This window comes from Sciurus vulgaris (assembly GCF_902686455.1).
Source record: "Sciurus vulgaris genome assembly, chromosome: 4".
NCBI classification, from domain to species: domain Eukaryota; kingdom Metazoa; phylum Chordata; class Mammalia; order Rodentia; family Sciuridae; genus Sciurus; species Sciurus vulgaris.
In genome coordinates this window covers 142,933,261-142,940,563 of record NC_136464.1, presented here as the reverse complement: position 1 = coordinate 142,940,563, position 7,303 = coordinate 142,933,261, and positions in this window count along the sequence as shown.

Sequence of the window (7,303 nt, the reverse complement as noted above, 5' to 3'; positions counted from 1 at the left end):
GTTCCCATGTTTTTTCATGTTGTCTTCTCACCTAGTAGCATGGATCTGAGGCAGTGCAGATTCTACCCTGTAGTCTTTTAGTGTCCTTGAAGGCTTCCAGTATCTCACCGTTAAGGGGGAGACCAATATGAATAGCACCCAATGCAAATGATAAACCACCTTAAACCAAATAGCCCCTATTAAGGCATTTACAGTTTTGTCACAATAGGCAGAAATGAGGTGTTCAATTATTGTCTACAATATAAAAATTAAGTTTACTAATAGAGTTTACTGTTTCAAATAATGGACAATAAGGGAACAGAAGTGGTGTAAGATGTGATGTTTATGAGGGAGAGGAAGAGAAGATAGAGGTAAAAATTTATAGTAAGAGTGAGGGAAAAATTAATAGAGGTTGGCTGTTAGTATGAGAGAAGTAAGAAAGAGAATCTAGGAAGCTAGGTGAGAGAAAATATGTATAGATTTTTTTAAAAAGTAAAAATATAAGAATACACAATACTATCATATACTATTCATGCATCCCATTCCTCAATAAATTGATACATGAAAAATATTTGGATTCAAAGATGGTAGAGGTATAAGACAGAGGGAAAAAAGGATAAATAAAAAAAGAAGGAACATCTCAATGGAAAATTGACTGACTGCTTCCGTTGGCGTTCAAAAATTTTCTCAACTTCCCTTCTCCACCAATAGGTGGGGTGTCTGAAATTTGATGTTAGCTCCAGTGCAGCGGGTGGTGGACCTGTTGGGTGGTGACCCAATAGCAAGATGCCCTCACACCCTCTTACAGTCTTCCCACCCATTGTATCCCTACACACTTCACTGGCCCCTTCCATCCCTACATACTTCAGGACTCACTGAGCTGGAGAGGGCCCAGTTTTCTCCAGTTTCCTCAACCTGTGCTCCCCCCAGGTAACTGCCCCTAGTCTCTGGCTTTCCATAGGCTTGCCAGATCCAGGCTGGCCCACACAAACCCAGCTGCAATCTGATGGACCTGGGCTTCACCTTCCCCAGACCCTGTAAGCTTCCCCCCAGGGCAACATACTGCCAAGGATATTTCTCTTTACCTGCATATTTATCATTTCTGATGTTCTTTATTCCTTCCTAAAGATCCAGGTTCCTCTCCATCCCCCAAAAATGTCTTTAGCATTTCTAATAGTACAGGTCTTCTAGTGAGAAACACTCTTAGTTTTTGTTTATTTGAACATGTCTTTATTTCACCTTGATCCTGATGGCTGTTCTTTCTGGATTTTAAAAAAAAAAAAATCAGCATTCTTCAATTTCCCTATTTCTTTTCTTTCAGCACTTTTAAGTATGTTGGTCCACAGTATTCTGGCCTTCATTGTTTCTAAAGAGAACTCTCCAATTATTGTTTTCCTATAAGAAAAGCGACAGATTGCCCTGAATTATTTTTATTTAATCTTGGTTTTTGGTAATCTGGCTATCATATTAGCCCATTTTCTGTTACTATAATGAAACACCTGGAGCTAGGTACTGTATTTATATTTTGGGGCACTGGGAATTCAACCCACACCTCACATGTGCCAGGCAAAAAGCATTCTACCACTGAGCAATAGCCCCAGCCATGAGTATTTTATTTCTAATAGAGGTTTATTTGGTTTATAGTTCTGGAGGTTTAAGGGCATGGCACAAGTATCTTCAGCTCTGGCAAAGGCCTCATGGTTGGTAACACATGAGAAAGAAATCACATGGAGAGATGGGAAGCCAGAGAGTAGAAGAGGTGTCTTGCTCTTGTGAAGCCAGAATTAAAGACAGGCAATTAGTGTAGATAGATGATCGGGTCCGATTGAGAAAATGAAAGCCAATTCGGATCCAGGAAGATTGGAATGTTAATGTCTCCAGAGTCCAAGATTACCTGCCTATACTACCCCTCCCAAAAGGCTGCAGACAGGGAGTTCTTAATTAATGCCCCCTGGGCTGCTTCTGGCCTGGATCACTCCATTTGGCCCTTTCTCCTGCCCATCTGCTTCTCACCTTTTGGTCAACCCACCAGCATCTCCTGGGCCTAGTCACCTACACACCAGGAAGGAGAGAGATAAGCGGGGAGAGAGCAGGAGGACAAAGAAAGTACATTATATAAAAGGGGCAGGGTGCTCTCGTTTCTTGGAAAAACAGAATACCAGCTATAGCCTCCTTCTCCCTCCTGGGAAAAGTCTGTGTTACTACTTTTAAATAAAACCTGCTTCATATGCTTGCCTCAGCGTGCTTCTGTAATGTTCAGACTTTGACATTTGAGGAAGTACAACTCGTCACCCATAACCAGCGGTACCATTTTTATAACATCATACTCCAGAGAACTAACTCAGGGTCCTACAAGGACTACCTTAATCTCTTCTGAGGTGATGCTCCCTATGACCTCATGACCTCCCACTAGGCCCCACACCTAAAGATCTCACTGCCTCTTAGCACTGACACACTAGGGACCAAGCTTCCATTGCACGAACCTGAGGGGACAAACCACATCTGAACAGCCTCTGTGATGTGCCTCACCGTGGCTTACTTTGTATTTATTCTGTTTACTGTTTCCTGTGTGAGTGCTGCTGGGGAGTGAACTCAGAACCTTGCACATGCTGGGCAAGCACTTTACCACTGAACTTCATTCCCAGTCCTTTACTCAGCTTCTTGTATCTATGAATGTGTTTCGTCAAATATGAAACACATATTTCTGGTGCATACCTGTGATCCCAGAAACTGAGGCAGGAGGATTGCAAGTTCTAGGTCAGCCTCAGCAATTCAGTGAGACCCTAAGCAACTTAGGGAAATTTTTTTTCAACCATTATTTCTTCAACTGTTTTTTCGGTCCCATTTTCTCTCTTCCTCTAATGTTCCTAATACCCTTTATGTTAGTCATATGTCTTCAGGATGGAAGCCCTAAAGCAGAAACTAAACCTTATTTCAAGTATTGAGCCCTTTCAAGAGTCTTTTACTTTTTTTCTCCCCCCCCCCCCTTTTTCTTATTTCCTCTCTCAGTACTTTTGGGTAGTTTTTCTACCCCTCCCCATCCCTCACCAGGTCAGTCTGACAGAAGGTCACATGGCTAGCAGGAGAAGTGATCCCTACTCAGGATGTTTAGAGACCACTTGACCATCTATTCCTCCTCCTTCCCTTCTGTTCACCCAAAAAGTCCAGCCAGTTGGTAGGGGAACAGTACTTGTCTACCTGAAAAGTCCCAATCCCAGCAGCAACCTTACAATTCAAATGTCAATCTGATCTGAGAAATTAATGGGCCAGTTTGTTAGATGGCCCCATCCTGAATCCACCCGTTCTAAAGTCCAAAAAATTAAGATTCCGCAGGGATAAAAACAGATTCAAAAGACCTGAGTTGGGCCCAGTTCTTCCAGGAACTAGCTGCATGACCTTGAACAAAGCACCTTTTCTAAGCCAGCCACATGTGAGGAGCCCCCCACACATACACACCTCACAGCCCTCCAGCCTCATAGGTTGATGATGAAGATCAAATGAGGCGATCTATAGGGACATTTCTGTACACTGTGTCTGGCATTGGGAGTCCACCGTGACTCCCTAAAGTTCAAAGTCCTGATTGTATCCCCAGGGATTGGTACACAATATGGCATATGTCAACATACTAATGAATGGAGCAAATCCCACCAGATTCTTTTCCAGCCAGTGTCTAGAGAGACATGACCACTCTGTAAGTCTCAGAGGGAGGAAGTTCTGCTTTTCTTTCCTCAAAAACCCAAAGCTAGAGACATTTATTAGAAAAACCCAAAATGGAATAAAAACCTAATTTAGGTTGACTTACTAGCTCTGCTGCTCAGGACACCTCCCTTTCCAAGGGAAACATGGGCCCAGATGGTGTCACTTAATAAACAGTAGGAGAGGGGACAAGGCAAGAACTAGCAGTCCCCCTTTACACAAAAGGAAACTGGGCTCTAATTTTAATTGGAATAGAAACCTGAGAACTTGACAAGCTGCTGCAAAGTCCCCAGGAGAGCTCAGCCTTGAGCTGGGAGGCTGCCAGGAGAGTCAGTGGGGCTGAGTGAGACCGGGGAAGAGCCGGGCTAGGCCGAGTGGAAAGGCACTGACTGGGAAGGCACTGAGCATAGGGAGGCAACCACAGGTACAAATAGGAATAGGGACAGGTGGGAGGAAGTCAAGATGGAAGCCACTGTTCTGTCTACCTTGGTGTTTCACATATGAAATGAGTTAAATAATGCCCAGCCCCTAAGCCTGTGTTAACTACTTTCCCAAAATTTCTACCACAACCACCCAAGGCTCATCTGCCTCCATGACATTTTTCCCAAGGGAAAGGAAAAGTGTTCTCCATTTCAGTGTAAGGCTGGCACAGGGCTTGATCAGCTTCAATCTGCTCCTCCTCCTCTCCAGATGTATCTCTCCAGCTGCTCCCAGATGCATTCTGAGCCTCCCTCTGTGTGTTCCAGCTCCACCAGCCTCCTTCTAGTTTCTTTGAACACAGCAAACTCGCTCCTCTCCTTGGGGCTTTTGATCCTTCCCCTCTCCCCAGAAAGCTTTCCTCCCAGATCTTGGTGTGGTTGGCACTTTCATTGTGCAGGTATCTGGCTCAAAGTTCACCTTCTTGGAGAAGTACAACAGCCCTATTCCCAGACACTAGCACATCTCAAAGTTCTTGCCCCTATCCAAAATTATCTTATTTGTATAATTGTGATTGTCATTTTCTCTCCATTTGAATACCACTTTGTTCCTTGCAGCATCCTTAGTGCTTAGAACTCTTAATATTGATGAGTGAATGTAGGAAAAGGTGAGGTTTGTGTGAGGTGATGTACCCAAGTACTTGCAGAGTGCCAGGCAAATTAACAATGGCATCAATTACTATTACAGTTACTATTGTCCCTCTTTTGCTGCAAGTCAGATAAGATAGTGATAATGACACCAAAATTAGAGAGCAGGAAGCACTGCTTTTTCAAGAAAGCCACAATTATTTTCCTCTAGAGGACAAGAAAAAGATTCAAATAAATGCATTGCCTCACCTTTCCAAGGCAGAAGTGTGTAGTGGTGAGATCACTCCATGGCTGTGCTAACCAGCTCTGGGACCTTGTAAACCTCCAATCTTTATGAATTTGGTTTCCCCATTTAAGAAATAAAGTTCACTAGGAGCTGTATGAGATTCCTTCTGATTAAAAGTCTCCTTCATTTCCTCTCAACTGTTCTTGCCCACCTCCTAGAGGAAAAGAGACAGAGATAGTCAGGAGTCCCTGAATTAAATTTTGTTGCCAGGTCCCAAATGACTAGACTGGACAGTGTCCTCCTGTCCTCCTCCACATGATAGTGGGCAGAGAGAGGAGGGGACCATCTGGAAGTCCCCCTCTGCCTTTGATTCAGAACTCGCTTTGCACACCCACTGTGAGCAGCTTTACACCGGATGTCCTTTCATACTAACCTTACAAGGCGGGCATCTTCATTGCCCTCATTTTTAAGTTGGGTGGTGGGGTGGTGGTTAGGGGACATACCCAGAAAGGTCACAGCCAAAAGGCAACAGGATCGAGGGTGGGAACCGGGTCTACTTCCTCTTTACCCTTTTGGCTCTCGGCCCCAGGGTCCCAAACCCCTTGATCAACAAAATCAGCCTGGAAGATCTTCAAAAGACGCCGAGGCCCGCCTGATTACTGCTAAACCAGAATCTTCAGGGGTGACACCCAGAAATCTCTTTTTCAAAAACTCTCCAAGTCACACACACTCTCAGCCGCAGTTGGAAACCACCGCATTTCACTGGGCTGGGAAGCCATCTAGCCGTTGGGAAGTGTCCAGGGAATGCGCTAATACTTCCTACTGTCGTCACTGAGAACGTCATTCTACTCTCCAGTGCCTGGTCCAACGCCGCGCCTGAGCGCGCGGCAACCGTGTCTCACAGCGCCCTCTACTGGACACCTGGCAAAACCTCAACTGCCACCAAACCCTCCTGGAAACATGCAAGGAGCGCTCCCCAACTTCCTTGTAATTCCCCACCATAAAGCGGAGATGAGTATTAATTATCTGCTGCCTAAAAAATGCATAGTTATCAAATTCTATTAATAAATGAACACACAGAAATAAATGAATTAAGAATTTGGACCCAGGCACCTTGGCACAGGCCTGTAATCCCAGCAGCTCGGGAGGCTGAGGCAGGAGGATCACAAGTTCAAAGGCAGCCTCAGCAACTTAGCGAGTCCCTAAGCAACTTAGAAAGATTCTGTCTCAAAATAAAAATAAAAATATGAAGAGTTGGGGATGTGGTTCAGTGGTTAAGCTCCCCTAGGTTCAACTCTGGTACAAAAAAAAAAAATAATTTGGTTTTGGCTGGGGTTGTAGTTCAGTGGTGGAACAGCTGCTTAGAATACACAAGGCCATGGGTTCAATCTCCAGCATCAAAATATTTTTCCTTGTAATTAGAACAGTACTAGCTAAACACTTGGGAAAGAAAAGACAAGTACATAAGTGGCTTATTCAGTAACTGGGGTCACCACTGGGTAGAGAGTTGCTTCCCTAGGAGATGCCCAGACTTCATTTATTTATTTACTCATTTTTTTCAACAATCATTTACTGAATGCTAAAGAAATACGAAGCACTCTTCTGTCAGTAGAATTTTGCAAGACAAGAAATTCTCCCCTTGTGAAGTTTATAGTCTAGTGATAGAGACAGGTATTAAACAGATAAACATCTACGTAAGGGCAATGAAGGAAAAGAACTAGGTTTTGAGAGTTCTGTTTGGGAACCGATGGTCAAGGATGGCCTCTCTCTGGAGCTAAATTAAAGCCAAGAACGGTAATTTGACATGAAATTAGCTATGCAAAGCAGGGAGAGGTCCAGGTGGCTTAGTAAGTTCCCACTTGAGCATTCAGAGAGAGCCAGTGTAGCTGCAGAACCATGAATGGGGGTGGGGCGGGTGTGGACTGAGTTGAGGTCAAAGAGATAAAGGTTAACAACAAGTACTTAGGAAGTGACTGGCACCATTCCACTTCACAGTCATTGTCCTATTAGATGCCCATCACCCATCCTCTTAAGAAACCGAAAAGACTCATTCTATCAATTTTATACGCAAAAAAAAAAAAACTGAGGTGCACAGAGATTAAATTCTTTGCCCATAGTTCTGTAGGTAGTAGGTAACAAAACTAGGATGTAACATCCAGGCTCAATACCTGTCCATAAGTCTACTGTGCCTTCCAGGCAGTACTAAGACGCTTGGATTTTGCTGTAAATGCAGTGAAAAATCTTTGTGAGTCTTTAATCTGGGCTCTAGGCAACCTCTCGTGTTTTAACAGGATGGTATTGGATCGGTGACAGGGGATAGGCAGGGAAGAGTGAAAGG